This window comes from Aptenodytes patagonicus, chromosome 13 (assembly GCF_965638725.1).
Source record: "Aptenodytes patagonicus chromosome 13, bAptPat1.pri.cur, whole genome shotgun sequence".
Classification (NCBI taxonomy): domain Eukaryota; kingdom Metazoa; phylum Chordata; class Aves; order Sphenisciformes; family Spheniscidae; genus Aptenodytes; species Aptenodytes patagonicus.
This window is the reverse complement of record NC_134961.1, coordinates 9,395,524-9,412,200: the sequence shown is the minus strand read 5'-3', so window position 1 is coordinate 9,412,200 and position 16,677 is coordinate 9,395,524.

Below are 16,677 nucleotides of genomic sequence, written 5' to 3'. Positions count from 1 at the left end.
TCTCTTCTCACCAGCCTCTTAAAACAATAACCCATCCTCAGTGATGCAGGATGTTATACAATGATGTTTAAAGATACCACATCGCTGAGGGTTCCTGAGACCTCCTCTGCTCAGGAGGAGGATGATCAGCTGTGCTGGCTCCTCCAGGCTTTCTCCTGAGCCTGGCCTGGAGACCCACCTGTCCTGCCACTCCTCTGGGTCCATGGAGGTGGGAGAAAAGGCTGAACTCACCAGGGACTCCAGATGGACCTCCATCATCCCTGCTGTCCTGCGGAAACTGTGTCTTCCCCTGGCCCTTTGACAAGAATAAAGAAAATTGATGAAATCTATGACTTTGTCAACATGCTCCTCAGCCCTTCAGGTCTCCAAGCTTCCAGGACAGCTGTAAGTTATTTTAGAAGAGCCTATATACTCCCATCCCACTGGATTTTCCTACCTTGGCTCCACTATGTCCCAAAGGGAGGACAACACTAGCACAAATCTTCCTCTGCAAGCCTGTTTACCAGAGGATGGGAGCAATTTTCCAGATGTGCTGGAGGGAAGTGGCTTCATCCAGGGACCTGCCCATTGTGCACTTTGTATCCCTGCTAAGACATCTTTTCCTTACGTGGAGGATGCGTGTGTTCGGCAGCCGGCCCAACTCGCATAAGCCTGGACCTGCTCCCAAACACCTCGGTCAGGGCCACATCCGACGGGCCGCACGCTCGCGCACGCCATGGCGACTTGGCAGCTGCAGGCAGACGGCGCCGCGCAGCGTCAGGGAGTGACCAGCCTTGCACCAGCCTCGCTGCCGCTCTCCCCAGCTGCTTCACAGACATTTCTACCCATCCAAGAACATCCCTCCCCATCCAAGGACACGGCGGCAGGTCAGGTCCCCTCCCCAGCCATCCATTCTGGACAGCAGCAACCCTAGCAGCATCTCCCACCTGCCTGTCCTGTCATCCCCAGAAATGCTCATGATTTCCCACCAAACTCAACATGCTCAATCACACCGAGCCGACAAGGGCTGCCTCACAGCCTGGCAGAGGATTGCTCTTCCCAGAAGAAGCAAGGAGCCAGCTTGGTTTAGCAAACTGAGAATAATAAAAGGAAATGCAACGAGCTGAAGTGCAATCGGAAGCGAGTGGCTGGGTGCTAAAGACAACAGGGGAAAGTCAATGGCAAACAACTGTAGTGCAGATGCTGAGCAGAACCGAAAGCCTCAGCTCCAAGGGCAGACTGTGACTAACCAGCAGATGCAGCTGGGATGAGTAAATCGGTTTATCGCTAAGGGAGGAGGTCATTTGTCACCTTAGGCAAAACCAGCGTGTCACAAATGGGAAACTGCAAATTCTCCGTGACATTGCACCGTAGCGGAGAGAAACCACAGATGATGTCGCGGAGAGCAGCCAGGACACTGGAGGAGGAAGCATTGCGCAGGAAGAGAAAGGTCTTGATCCAACTACATCCCATGTTTAGGTTTAAGCAAGTAAACAGTCCCCTCATGTTCAAGTGCTTTAATGTTTTATTGGGCCAGGATTTTAAAAGTGATGAAAAGGCTGTATGAATCCAGAGCGGAGGCTCGGCTGAGAGAAGAGGGAGGAACCTATCAGTCAGCACGAGAAGGCTGGAGATAAGGGATCAATGGCTGGTTTATATCAGCGAGGCTTCACCAGGGTTACGCAGCTCCTCAGCAGAGAGGAGCCAGAAGTGGCTTTACATGGACTAAATGCAGTTAGCATCTGTACTAAATCAGGCATTTTAATAGGATTGGAGAGGGGCGGGTGCTGATTTCTTTGAGAAGAAGAGACACTGCAGTCTTCTTAGACTTGTCAGTGCTCTAGATGTCATCCCATCCCAGGACGGGCAGGGTCATGCAGCAGCCAGGCTCTGTCAATACAGGATGGGGCTGGACATCCTCGGATGGGACACCCAACAGCAGAGGCTGAGGACAGACATCCCTTCCTATGTCTCTGGGAAGCATTTAGCATCCCAGTCCTGCAAATCCCAAAGTGGAAAAGAGCTGGAGACAGGCAAGAGTCTCCCACTTTTTGTGAGAGGCCGTGGGTGCTCTGTGCCCAGGGCCAGCTCTGCCTGGCCATGTCAAAGGCTGCGTGGGAGGAAACAGAGACAGCCCTGGGCTTTCCTCCACATTTCCCCACTCATCGCTGAGTTTTTGAGGTTGTTGCTGCTCCCCCAGCGCCCTGGCAGAGCCAGGGATGATGAGGTGGTTTCCTTGTGTTGCCTCCTTCTTGCATATCCAAGGCACAAACCCAGATTTGTATGTGGTGTACCAGTCACTCTCCATTCCCCAGTTGTGTGTGTGTATGTATGTGTGTGTGTCACCCTCTCCATCTCCATGCACAGGCTTGGGGATGCTTGCCAAGGGCACAGGGCTTCCATCCATACCTGCTCTTTTGTGAACATCTGAGTACAGAAGAGAAAGCGCCAGGAAGCAGATGTCGACACAACCTCCTCGTTAAGAGATCGGTCCCTCTGGACCGCAGGAAGAACTGCCCGTTGGATAGGTCAGGAGCGCCGGTGCCTTTCAGCATTGTCCTACCGCTCCGGTGCCGAGCCATGCCACGGGTTCCCACAGCTGCACTACAATGGAGGCACAACAGGCTCCTCTGGGGACAAAACCTAATCTGAGAGATACCGAGGCTGAGAAAGCTCTTCCTAAAAAAGACACAGTCAAAAGCTCTCAGATGCTCTGCGTCCACGGATACCCGATACGCCTGCCTGCAGTATGATTACCTCCAGGCAGGCTTTGTCCGCTCCGGCTCCCCTGAATGTCACACTTGTTCCCAAATACCAGCCGGGAACAATGTGGGGGCACACAAGGAAAAGCCTCCTCTGTCCCTCCCAGCCTGAAAGTAAATATCAAATGCCGGTGCCAAAGGGGAGGGAGGGGAATGGCGAGAGAGGAGACAAAAAGGAAAAAGCCCGGGGTTGAGAAATGCCTCAGTGAAACTGGGTCATGGCTATAGGGTGACAGGCAGAAAAGGGTCCCTGTTCTCAGGGAGGGTGAGCAGATGCCTCTGCCCAGCAGCTGCTCGCTGCTGGTGGCCTCGCGAGCAGACACGGCTGGAGGGTGCCCGAGGAGAAGGGGAAACACGCCGTCATTACGCCATGTCTCTCCAGCTACCCTATATGGTATTTCATATGGAGTGAGGTGCTTTGATGCTCCCCATAAAATCCTTTCTGGGCTCTGAGAAGGGCAACCATGATGAGGTCCAGCAGAGGTTGCAGGGCAGTGGGTGGTGGTGGGGTTGGCTTCACTCTGCCACACTCAGACCCTCCTCGTGCAACTGCCACCATGGCAAGTGTCTTCCTGGGGACAAAGAGGCTTCACAGGGTCTCCTGGAGGCCCTCCCAAATTCCCCCAGTTTCCAGCCCCTTCATACCACACATGGATCCAATAGCCTCTTCCGCACAGACTGCCTGGACATTGCCTGGAAACAATCTGATTTTCCATCCTTATCTTCCCTCCCCACTGCCGGTGAAGTCAAGTCCTCTTCAGCCCCCTCCTTCCTGTAGGCCACACATGCTTTCTTCCTCTCTCAACGAGTCCCTTTGTCCCTTGAAGGGGATGTGTGTCCGGCTGAATGTGCCGCTGGGCCAGTGGGCTGGTTGCTGGCTCTCCCGTGTCCTCTCCCAGATGGGGAGATGGTCCTCTGGGTATTCCCATGGTCCCTGGAGCTTGGGCAGCGCAGACAGGAGCTGGGCTTTCTCAAAGGCTTGCTGGAAATGCAAATAAACACTGTAATGAATGTGGTCATTATCAGATGTGCGTCCTCTTCAAACAGCCGCACAACAGCCCCGTCCTCTTGCCTGCTTGAGGGTGGAAGGGAAAATTGTCTAAAAACACATGTTTGTGTTGGCACGGCCGCCCTTGCCCCCGGCACCCCTGGGCCACTGGCCCCAGCAGCAGGTCCATGCCTGGGCCAGTGCAGCCAGGGCCATGGGGCAGGAAAATAGGTTTTTCTATGAGTTCAAGCTCGAGGTCTGACCCAAACTCATTGACGTTAGAGGCAGTTTTTGTCAGGCTTTGGTGAAATCTTTTAACAAATCACTGGGAACATGGGAGGAGGCAGAGCCGCAGGAACAGAGGGCTGATGAGGTAGAGAAACAAATCGGACTGAGCACAAGGGACTGTAATGCATGGCCTCCTCCTGAAAGAGATCCCTCATTCTATAGGTAACTGAAAAAAACAGTCATATTTCAAAGAAACTGGAGAAGTTACTCAATACCACATGGGAACCTAATGGGAGATCGCCTAGTGAGATCCTGGGGGAAAGGCTGGAGGCACGCCATATAGTCTCCTTGGAGCAGAATGGATTGGTAGGGTGGACCATAATGGGAAGTCCTCTGCTTTGAGCAGTGACCCACCAAACAAGCCACAGCAGGGCCAACTGCTGAAACTGCATTTTGGAGACATATAGAGGTTCATGTGTTGCAAGAGTTGATGGAAGACTTCCTATAAAGAGAAGACAACCCAAGGAGGAGCCCCATCTGTTGCCAGACGGCCACACAGGGAGTGTGACCTTGTCTCACAAGATAATGAGATTTATTCTGCTCCTTTTGATAGGACATCGATTAAGGCTTCTATGCTTGTGAGGGCACCGGGGGTTCAAAGGGCTGAGGGGACAGCACAGAGCAATGAAAGACAAGACTCTCTTGGCTTCACCCAGAGATTTATGGATGCTGTTTGTCTTAGAGCAAGATCGGTATGAACATCCAACTGCTTGTGACCAGACCAGAAAGGCAGAATCCATCAAAACTGCCAAACTGAGATGAACTCAAAATAAGCCTCAAGACCCCTGGCATATCAGGAACCCAAACAAACCGTGCTGCCAGTGCTCGTGGAGCTGCAGGTCACCTGGCTGCTCTCCCAGCAGTGTGCCTTGCAGTCCAGAAGAGATGAGCTCACCACGCAACGGGGCTGGAGATCAAACCCAAGCTGGGAGGGCAGTCTGTCTGTCTCATGCTCACTCTGACAGCTAGCTGGGGCCAATTTTATACTCATTCACGAAAAATGGCTGTTTTGAGTGGATGCAGCCACTCATTCCTCATGCTTTTTGGGTGACAGCCTCAGCTAGGGCAACTCAGTGGGACATTGCCAATGGAGCTGCGTCAATCTGGAAGTACTCCCTTGGAAATAAAGCTCAGCTGCAGGTGCCGTGAAGTGGGATTTGCAGCTTAGGAGCCTTCGATGGACTGAACTCACCGCCACTGAGCAATTTTAACCTGATATCGGGCTAGTGAGCCCTTACCACCTGTGCATCTAAGGCAGGAGGAGCAGTGGGGACACGTGTGCTCTGCCGGCTCACTGCCTCCAGGAAGCCTTCCTGCACTATTTTTGCAGTGCTGACCTCATTGTTCATATCAGCCTGCCCTTTTCCAGCTTCCTCTCCCTGATATCTGGCTTTTGCCCCATATTTCCTTGCGTGTTGAGCAATCACCTTAAGCCTCTCTCCACATTTCTAGGATTCTTGTTTATCTCCCCACGCGGCGCGGGGCTCTGACGGGGCCCTGCCTTCCTGTCCTGCCTGGCCAGTTCCTCTGTTTACCTATAACACAAATTATATTTGTTTGCTTTTTTTTTTTTAATGCAGAGCAACAACTTGGTACGAGGAGAGATGTTTTCTTCTCTCCTTTCTACTCATTTCTCCATGGTCCCAGCCATTTTCTCCAGTTCTTACCACCTGCAAAGAGTGTTTCTCCTGCCCTCACCAGGGGCAATGTCTAAAATTCCTGCTGCAAACAGAAATTCTCAGCTCGGGGAAGCCTGGAGTCTCCCAAAGCCTCTAACTGGTCTCATACTGGCCACTATTGTTTGCAGGGAGGTAAAAACTTCGATCCCAATGGGGCACAGAGGGGAAATGAAAATCCCTTTGCGACGCCCACCTCCCTGCGCTCCCCCACTGACCCCTCTCCCCTCCGTGATCCCACACTCTTCCCTCACAAAGCAAATTCTTCCTGGATTATATTTTAATATCTGCAAAGCCTCAAGTTTGAAAGAAAAACAAATGTGAAACCAGTTCATGAATTTTCTCAATGTGAAAAAAAGAGAAATGGCCTCCGTTGCTCCCGAGAGCCTGTATAGGAGCCACATGACTGTATTAGGGTGGGCAGAGCTGACAGCCAGGCATTCTGTTAGACCCTGGGATTGAGACATCAGGAGCTTAAACCGAAAAGAGACAGGACTGTCGTGCAGCGCAAGGGGAGACCACGACGGCAACCATCTTGGGAGCTTAGTCTCTCTTTCCCCACACATTTCTGATTCATATCTCTGGCTAGTTTGGGCATTTATAATATATGCTCCTGGTAAAAGTGATTAGGCGGCACTGCAGAGTCTTGGGGCTGGGGCTGGCGCACCACCAGGAGCACGGTCCTGCCTCCTGGGGAAAGCCTGTCTGCAACAGCATCCCACCCTGCAGAGGCTGGGATCTAGCTGGGAAACAAAGTCTTGCTGTTCCCTGAGCTTTTCCCTTTTGCATTTGACCCAGTCTGGGCTTGGGGGAAGTGACAGCTTGTCTGCGCACGGCCCTCGGTGAGGGAAGCTCCAGCCCCTGCCTGGCCCCGGCTCAGCGCGTGGGCTCTGGCAGCCCCTGCAAAGCACCGGTGTGTTTTTCTGTTTTGCAAAGGGATGGGGTTGTTACAAAAGGGAAGCAAGGTGAGAGATAACGATATAATATGGTTTCCTCTTCCCTCTCAGCTGCCAGTTTGAATCCAGCCCAGGTCGGTAGTGGAGGACGCCGTTGCCGCTGGGTGCCTGTCCAGCGGTGTGTGCAAACTGTGCCGTCTGGCTGCCGTCCCACTTCCTACGGGGCAGGTGGCCACATCCCCTCCATGGGCTTGGCACGCTCCCTGCACCCTGTTCCAGATGAGCAGCCAGCGACCAGCTTATTCCAGAATAAAAGTCATGTTATTCTGAGTGTAATAACCAGGATAACTACTCTTGAATAATGTCCTTTCTCCACCAGAGTGGATAACCCACACCCAGGATGCTACTCCTAAATAGAGATTTCAGTTAATTCTCTAATTGGGCAACACTTGAAATAAACCCAAAAGAAATGCCCTTGTCATCCTTAGATGTGGTCCTTCAAGGTCAGGGAACGGGGGACAAAGATTCTTTTGACCCTCACGGGACAAAGGACAGAGGCCATTCTGCAGCAACAAGATGAGCAATCACTTTGTCGAGGACGCCTAGTCCCTTCCAAGAGTACAAAACGTGTCACCTCCACCCTTCCTGACGCAAACCTTTCTGAGACATGGCGAACAGGAATAAGGAGTTTCCTCATTTTTTGCTACCAGGTTTTAATGATGATCACTGACCTAAGTTTTTCCCAGGTGGTATGCACAGTTCTCCGCTACATCTTGGTTTCTTGGCCTACAGTACACTTGTTTGCTTCTTGGCTCATCTTGTTACAGCAGGACAACAGGCGACACAGGCTGTCCACGAGTCCCGGGGTACCTCACAAATTGGAACAGCTGCTCCCAGAGCAGCCGGTGCAGTGGCTAGGCTGGGTTATTTTCTCCCCTCCCAGATAGGAAATTAATTCCCAGTATTTTGACTCTGTTTCCTCTTTTGTGTAAATAAATCCAGGTCTGAAGAAAGGCTCTTGGCCTCTCTGGGTGTTGGGAGCATCTTTCCACATCCCTTGGCTGGGGACTTCCCCACTGGGCTCTGTGTGTGGGACAGGCGTAGGAGCAGGGACATTGGCTTGCAGTACACACAGGCTGTGCCTGGCCAGCAGGTCCTAATGTCACCTGGGCTTCCCAGGCACCCTGCTCATACACATGTGACAGTAACTTCAAGGGGACTGCTCAAAACCTCAAATGGGTGACCAGTGCTGGGCATCTTGGTGTGAGATTACAGCACATGGAGGGAGCTGGAAACATGCATAGGGTGGGGGGTTAGTCCCAGACTAAATATCATCTGGGGGTTTGTCTATGACTGACTGATCTGGGAAGAAATGTTCTCAACTCTCTTATTGCCACATGGATTTGTTCTGACTTGTCTATGTTTTGGGGTTTTAAATATTCTCTTCCCAAAAGGATCATCTGTTCTCGGTTAGCTACCACAAGGCCACCCCATGGCGCCGGTGGATTTCAATGGCTAGAAGGACTTGTCATAAAAGACTCTTAGCTCCCCAAAGGCTTTAAAAAAACACATTTTTAATGAAGTTTAAGAAGTGGATCTGAATGCTTCTGAACAATGTGATCCTGGAGCAGCTGGGCTGAAACCTATTCATGTTGGAAAACCGTTTCTGCATGTGCCAATATTGCAAGAGCAAATATTGACTTACAAGTATTGCATTTGCATCTATGAAGAATTCTTTCTCTCTTTTTTATCGGTCCTTTTCACCTGGAGCCTTTCTTCTGAATAAATCGATGTTGTAAATTCCAGTGTTTGTTAACATCCTTGTCCTCAGGGTGTGGGTGTGCTCTTATGGGCTTTCATGGAAACACAAAGAGAAGATCACCCTTGTTATACTAGGACAGAGAATTGCAGATTTTCTGGGGAACGTTTGAAGTTTGGGTTCCTTGTTTTCAGTGGTTTCCATATCTGCTCAGGGTTGAGCTCTGTGTGGCTAATTCCTCCTTCATCTGCAGTTGGGCAAAATGCTTCCTATTTTCAAGAGACCTGAAAGCCGAGAGCCTTGGGTTGGGAGGGTTGCAGAGTCCAAGCATACTCCTCACCTCCAGGACAGCTGGAAGAAAATGCCTCCAGCCACAGATGTCGCAGCTCCTCTGCCCACAGAGTGTGACAGCCCATCAGCAGAGCTCCTGGGGCTATTCTGCAGCACTAGGGGAGGCTGGAGCCAGGTTCACTTTGAGATTTGCACTTTGAGCTGTGCTACAATCTTTTCACACTGATCTGAAAGGGTTGTGCTGAGTGACCAAACCCACCAGGAATATTGCTTATAAGGCCAAGAGCTGTTCTGACACAGAGGCCACCAAGCAACTAAACTTGCCAAGTGTAAATTGTATTGCTGTGATCCTAAGTACTGGGAGCACTTGTGGGGGGGATGAAGGGTGGTACAGGCTTCCGTAGGACCAATGAATCAAAACCCTCTTGCATGAATGAGGCTGGTGGCTTCTTGTTGGTTGCTCTCACCAGAGGAAGATGTGTAGATGGGCAACGGAGGAATCCCCGGCTGTTTGCATTCTCAGGGAGATGAAATGCCTCCAGGAGTTACAGATCAGCTCCATCAGGGTCCACCCTAGAAGATGCTGCACTTCAGTGTCAGATCGCATATATTAAGTGGCTTTCTCTGCCTATGAAATGGCAGCCTGGATGAAGGCTTCCCAGAGGATGCTGTGGAGCAAGCAGTGCTCTGCGAGATGGATGGGGAGAAAGGGAAGGAAGTGCTAATATTAAACCCTGTGCACCCACCCTTGTTTACAACATGGGGAGTGGCATCACCTGCAGCACAGCGGTGGGGTGAGGGGCAGCGGAGATGCTGCACTGTGCCTTGGAGGAGACAGTGGCACCCGTAAGGAAACTCTTCTCCTCTGGAGGGGATGTGCTGGGGCTCTGCAGTGTTTCTGGGTCGCTGCAGTCTCAGAGGAACTATTCAAGGGGAAAATGACATGCACATTCCTCAGCACGATGGAGCCCAGTGCCAGACGATGCTGTGGTCCAGGCGCATCCTCCGAGGACGAAGCCCTACAGGAATACCTGAAAGAGGAAGACTATAGTTAAACTTCCAGTTCCCCCAGAAGGTGGAAGACAATAAGCAGCCACCAAAAGGCATTTCCTGCCCATCTATTGTTTGCCTCTCTGGGACCTGATCAAACTTTGCACGTGGTCTGCAAATGGACAGACCTTCTAATTACGGCACTGAGTGAAGAGCTACGCATACCCTTGTTGTCTGCATGAGCCTTAGAGCAGTCACTGAGCAGCTGAATGAAGGTGTTTCTTGCAAAATTTGCCGCTGGTGGCATTTCTCCATCTCACATTTGGTCTCACCAGGCTCATGAACCTTCCCAGTCTCCCGCTCCCCTCCTGGGTGTCTGCACAGCTTCAATCCTGCTGGAGGCTGGCGCGGTGCAGAGGCTGTTCCCTGCCCGCTTGCCTGCCAGAGCACATGTAGCATGTCTCCTCTCCAGGTTAGGGCACCCGACCTGTCCTCCATCTCTGCCTGCCTTTATCTCATCCCATCTCTGCCTGCCTTTATCTCATCCCGTTTCCTGGCCCCAGCTTTTCTCTCCTAATTAAATGGTAAAAACACGTGGGATCCAGGCCAGGCACGAATGGTTTCAGAGAAGCAATTAGCCCTACGACGTGAGCGAGGAACAATTAGCACTGCTCTCTGGAATTCGGCCATTGTGCGGCTCATTGTATATTTTTGCCTTAAAAGGGGGCCAGCGTGTTGGGAGGAGAGCGAGGGCCCCCGTTCACGGGCTGACATTTGCACTATGTTAGTCATGCTACATGTCAACATTTTTGTGAGCTTTCCAAAAACAGAAATTCTAATGGGATGTTTTAATCCCATCTTCACCCCCGCACGTCCCCCCCCCCGCTTTCCCCCTTTCAACTCCCACCTCCCTCCTCCTCCTCCCTGCCTCGCACAGCACTAATACCACTCTCTCTCAGCTTCGGCTCCCGGAAACCAGGCGAAGCCAGAGCAGCGAAATTCCTATTTAAACTAACATCACATGAAAAATGAACTGTTTCTTTTAATCCCCTTTGCAGGGGGGATGGGAAGGGAGCGAACAATTTCCCAGGGGTGTGATGGGGAAGGGGCTTTTGGAGACCACCAAGGCAAGCTGGGAGAAGTGGTGGGTGAATATTGCCTCACCGATCTACCTTTGAAAAACCACTCAGCAACTTCATCGGGACACCCCAGGGGCAAGTAAGAAGCCAAGAAGCTGTGGGGGCCCAGAGAGAAGCCAAATTCCCTGGGGGCAGCCAGCGTTTGGAAATAGCCTTGGCAGGAGCGTACTGGGGCCGGGGTGACACACATCTCTGATCTAGGTTGGATGCAGAGGGTGTGCGCAGGCGGCTGCGGGAGCTATCGCTGCTCCAGGGAGAGCTGCGGGCACTGAGATGCTCAGGTCTGGGCAGGGAGTTAAAATGCATCCCCGATCCTCTGCCTGGCTCCCTCTCCCCGGGAGGTTTTGGAGACCTGGAGCTGTAAGTAGCTGTGGACAGGAAAGGAATGGCTGGTGTCCCATCATGGGGGGAGACCAGCTGCTGCATCAAACATGGACCTTAAAGCAGGAGATTTAGGGAGTTATTAAGGCAGGTGCTGAGCTGGAGGGGACCCCCGGGGGCAAGCAGCCACCTGGGCTCATCTCAGCTGCCCGATGCAGCATCAGGGCTGTCCCCAGCAAGGAGGGTCCCAGCACTACTCTTGCCTGTGGCTGCTGGCACAGCTGGGCACAGCTGGGTTCTGCCCTAAGCTGGGCTGAGGTGTGGCATTTCAGGGCCAGACCTCACCTGCTCCCACTTGCTGCCTCCCTCGGTTCTTACCTCCACTCCCTTCGAGCAGGACCCACAGCGGCGGCTGCCGAAGGGTGCAGGGCTTGGCTGGGATGGGGTCTGGGAGCAGCCTGCCTTTATTTGCTGTTCCTTATACTCCAGTTCTGCTGTTGCCAGAGACGGGACACTGGGTTCACTGGGCCTTTGTGCAGCCCAGTCCAGCCCAGTGTGAGACTTTACTCCTGCCTCCTCTAAACTCTTCCCCTGACATCAGCTTCTGGGTCATCTTCAGAAAGGCAGTGGGGAGAGGGACAGCTCAGGACAGGAATGTGAAAAAATTTGGGGCCAGAAAGAATGAGAGGTCAGAAATTAAAAGCCAGGAGCTGCAAGCTCCTCTGACCCCATCTCTGGCTGGAAGGAGCTTGGGACAGGCTGGCCGTCATTGCAGTAAACCGTGATCTCAGCTTGTTGTGCTCTGGCCCTGCCTGTACAGACGGACATGTACAGGCTCCATGGACAGTCCATAAGGGAATCTCCCAAACCGGCAGCTGTCTGGGGGACAGGGACCTTGGGATCTCTGCCGGAGGCACGTCACCTCTTGGGAAACTGAGGCACAGTGAGCTGGGCGCAGTTGGTGGGAGCCTGCTGCCCCACCTGCCTCTGTCTGTCTGTCTGTCCACCTAGCTGACCATTGCTGAAGGCTCTGGCTCTGCAATAGCTCGTGCAGTACAGGGCCATGAGTCACTTAAGCTCTGCGTAATTATTTTCTTTTACCACCCCAAACCCACACTGCCAGTCAAACCTAAGCAGTGTGCGACAGCAAGCCTCCAGCCCAGGACAGCTCTAAAGCTCCCTGGTTTGCTGTCAGGATCAATGCCAAATGAGAGACCTGCAGCTGGAGACAGCCTGCATCCAGCCCAGCATCCCTGGCCGGCAGCAGTTCCCCCCTCCATGGCCTTGCAAAGAGGGGGGGCTCCTGCCCACTAACCAGGGCATTTTGAGGTGGGAGAGCCAGGTCTGTAAGGCCAGGTCTGCCCCAGGAGCTGCTGTTGGAAGGAGAGAGGTGCACGGGCTGTGGGAAAGCAGGGTCAGATCCAGCTGGTTCGTTAGTTCAGGTTCCCTTTCCCTCCTGTTTTTACCTTCGTTCCATGGTTTTAACATTAAAAATTCACTCCCCAAAGGAAGGAGCGGAAAGCTCCCCTCACACACCTTACACTGCCGAAACCCCCCTGAGATCCACCTCGACCACGAAGCCCCAAGAGAGGCATTAAGTCAGCGGCGGCCGCCCCACCTCCCTCTCCTCTTCCCACATCTACCTCCCCTCCCCTGGGCTGAATAGGGAGCATGAGAAACAAGGCCGGGTGGGGACGGCCCCGTGCCCCTCGCTTTCTTTCAGGATCAGTGTGTCTACGGGGCCGCTTGTGTTCCCCAAGCCCCTCTCCCCCCACAACACCAGGGGCTGTAATCTGGGGGCAGCGGGCTTGGAGATGGAGAAGATTGCAGGAGCGGGGAGGGGGGGACGGGGACCGTCCCCTCCCGCCACTGCCACCGCCAAAGCCCCAAATTCTTAGACCTGGAGGAGTCACCACCAAATTCCATTCAACTGACAGAAAAGAAATCAAATCCTTTTAAAGAGAGCCCACTTTCCCCGCAAGAATGCTCCCTCGGCCTTTTGTTGCAGGGCTTTGCTTGCTCCCGCCAGCTCGGAGGAAGCTGCTCCAATACATTAACCAGTTTAACTTGCTCGTGACCCCCTCTGCCCAGCGCACAATGAAGCTCTTCGCCCGCTTTTTTCCCCGGCTCCTTTTCAGGAGCTAAATCCCCCGCTGTTCCCCGCTCCATGCCTCTCTCCCTCAACCTTTCTCAGGCCTCTGCTTCAGCCCCGGGAAAATAATAACGCTTTGCATTTGTATAGCCCCCCGGCCCCATGGGATCTCAAAGTGCCTTGCATGGATCGCATCGTGTCCCCCCCACCCCGCCGAGGGGACCCGCAGTCCCCCGAGGTGGAGGGGGAAAGCGATGTAGGGTCTGAGGCCACAGAGAGTGGGTGGGGTTTGCAGCAGGTCCTGGCACAGAGCGGTGCCAGAGTCGGAGCACATCAGGGGACAATGGGGACGGGGACAGTTCAGCATCAGGAGCTGCATCATGAGCACCTGTTGCAGGAGGTTTGGGTGCTGGACAGAGGGGCACTGCCGTGCTCCACTCTCCACAGCCACCCCGATGGCACTGCCAGACCCTCTGCTACAAGGGCAGGAAGGTTTTATGTTCCCAGGGTGGTTAAAAAAACCCAATAGATGAAAAAAATGAGCCCTCGCACTAGCCCTGAATAGCGGAGCCCGTCAGACAATGGGAAGTTAACCAAAGCCGGGCCAGGGAGTGCAGAAGTCTGCCGCGCGGCGCTGCCATTTTTGTACCAGTAACTGATGCAAAGTCTCTTTTGTGCTCTCAGAAAATCCCAGAAAGAAAAAGTGGGGAGTGAGAGGGGAACCACAGGCAGGATCTGGCTCCCGGGCCGCCCTCCTCCGACATCTCCCTCGCACACCTCGGCCATGCGGTCAGAGCAGCGGCTGCCCGGCTGCGTGTCGGGGCCGAACCCTGTTAAATACCCACGACAATACGATGGCGGTGAAGTCAGCGCCTGACAGAGCTTTTAACCCCTGTCCGACGAAGCGCGTAAATTGGTCTGGGCAGACAATGCAGCTTTGCAGCCTGAGCACGGCGTTTCTCTCGGATGACCTGAACACTTTATTACTGGGGATTTATTAACCGTTTTTAGCAGCCCTGAGAACCTGGGAGCCTCTTAGGGACCACCTATTGAGCGCCGGGGTCAGGCTGTGAGCGGGGCCGATGTGGAGGGTTTAAACCAATTTAAACTGACCTAATACCGTGGTACGGCTGAAAGAGAGATGCCCCACGTGCAACCCCGGCCCTGGGTTGGTGTGGGGCTGAATCCAGCCAGCTCCAGTGGAAAACCACTATGGAGTTTCAGTGAGGTTAATTTGCAGTGGGAATGAGCTGGTGGGGTTCCTCTGTGAAGGGCATATCCCTGAGATGTGGGGGACTTGGGCAGCGGGTTCTGGCTCAGACCCATCCCCGTGGGGCTGGGCAGAGCAGGGAGCACACCGCCGCCACCCCGCAGCCACGGCCGGGCTCACCCTACGACATCTCAGTGGGGTGAGTTACAGGCTGCATCCAAAATGGGATCCCTTTTGGGGGAGGAAGTGAGACGCCCCTCCTGGTCCAGCCCTGGCATCCTTCCTGCAGAGCAGATGTGACCATCCCTCTCCTCTGGCTCTTGTATTCCCGGGGCACCGAAACTTTTCTGGCACTGGGGCCACCCTGGTTAGGGTTAGGCTCTTCGTACCCAGAAGAGTGGCTGAATGGCAACTAACAGGGCACAGGGCATTCCTGTGCAGGCACAGCATCCTCCCTGCGGCAGCCTCCTGGTACCCCTTGGTACCAGGGTACCCCTTGGTACCATCCTGCGCCCACCGAGGGGTAAGCAGTTGCCCTGCTTACCCCATCACCATTTCCCCAAGGGGGACGTTGCCTCGCTGGGGGCATCCGCGTGGCGGGCAACGGCCGAGCCAGGAGGCCGGGCACCTGAAGAGGAAGCCTGAGGGGACGTGGCCAGTGGCCTGCCGATCCCTGGGGAGTCTCGCTCCGGTGGGACAATGCCATCAAAAGAACGGCTTCCCCTTGCCACCGCAGCTCACTGACCCCGGGCAGCTGTGCCGAGCCGAGCACCAGCCCTGGGAAGGGGGTTATGGACAGCACCGGGGGGCCAGGAGAGCCCTTGTGCCAGTGCTGGCAGCGGCACGGCGGCTCGGCAGCCCCCCCTCATCGCTCGGGGGGCCGGCAGCACACAGAGCCCATATTGTCGCTCGCCCCGTGGTGCCGGCCGGGACCCCAACATCTGGCCACGGCGCGTGTCCCCAGCCAGCGCCAAGGCTGCAGGAGCGGGAGAGCAGCTGGTCGGGGGAAAAGTGCCTTTACTCCCCTTTTGGCTCCTGGAGAAAGGGGCTCTTTCTTCATTCAGGGTTTTGCCGATCGGGCTTTTCAGCTGCCTCTCGAGCCGCGGTTGCTGTGCCATCGGGTTGGAGACAAAGCACGCCTGAAAAATATTGAGACTGGAGGGCTGGGCTCTGCAGCAATAGCGGGAAGTGGGGAGTGTGGGATTCAGTTCCTGTGTTTGTACGGTCTAACTGCTTTTTTTTTTTCTTTTATTATGGGAGGCTTCTTTGGCAGCACAGGTCTCTCCCCAGACACAGGCGGTGCCGTGCAAAACCAAACCCGTGTCCACAGCCTCCCCGATCATTTCTAGCTGGGGCCATGGTTCAAGGGCTGACCAGGGGAATGTATAGCCTAAAATCAGGAGAAGGCAAACGCTGGGGCTTGCCTGAGGAAGCAGCTCCCTGCTTCGTCCTGCCTGGTATTATGGTATTGTTTATCCAGTGCCAGAGATGAATGGAGCACGTGACAGCAGGAAAAATGCAAGTTGGACAAGATCCCTGCCCAAAAATGCAACAGCCCCTGATTATGGCATTACGTTGCAGGCCAGGCCCAAACCCAAATCCACCTCCCTGTAGCAGCGCACATGCTGGGAGAGAAAACCCAAAGAGCTCCCTGCCTGCAGAGAGGGAGGATAAGGGGGAAAAGAGGTCCCGGGGTTTGGCATCCATAAAATAATAGGTTGGTGGCACATCCAGGACCAGATTTCAACCCAGTTTTCTCTCCCAGCCGCCACTTCTCCCACTGCCTGGCTGGAAAAACAGTGTCTCATTTAACAAGGCATCATTATCATGGTTAGCAATCACTGGGGGGGCTTGCTTGGCATCTATACAGTATTTATTTTCAGGCACCCCTGCACCGTGGGGCTGCCCATCAGCAGTGGCTCCAAAGCACGGTGCCGCACCCGGGACGAGGTTAGCCAGGTCTGGGAGCGTCTCCGGGTCTCCCCAAGCAGAGATGGGAACAGACGCCCCAGCACCCTGTTCCCAGATTTACCCACCAGACTGGAGCTTGGTGGAAGTGAGAGGAGTGCTGTGGTTTTTTGGGGTTTTGGTGTTTTTTTTTTTAAATTATGCTTGGCCTCAGAAGAGACTGATGGGAAACTGCCTGGAGTTTGGTCAGGCTGGTCAGCTTTCTGGTAACCTCTTGGACACGGCTGTGAGAAAACCTCGGTGCAGGGCTCTGGGAAATGACAGCTCACGACGAGCGGGAGGGGGAACGCGCCCGTTGCTGCCAATGAAGCAGTGAGC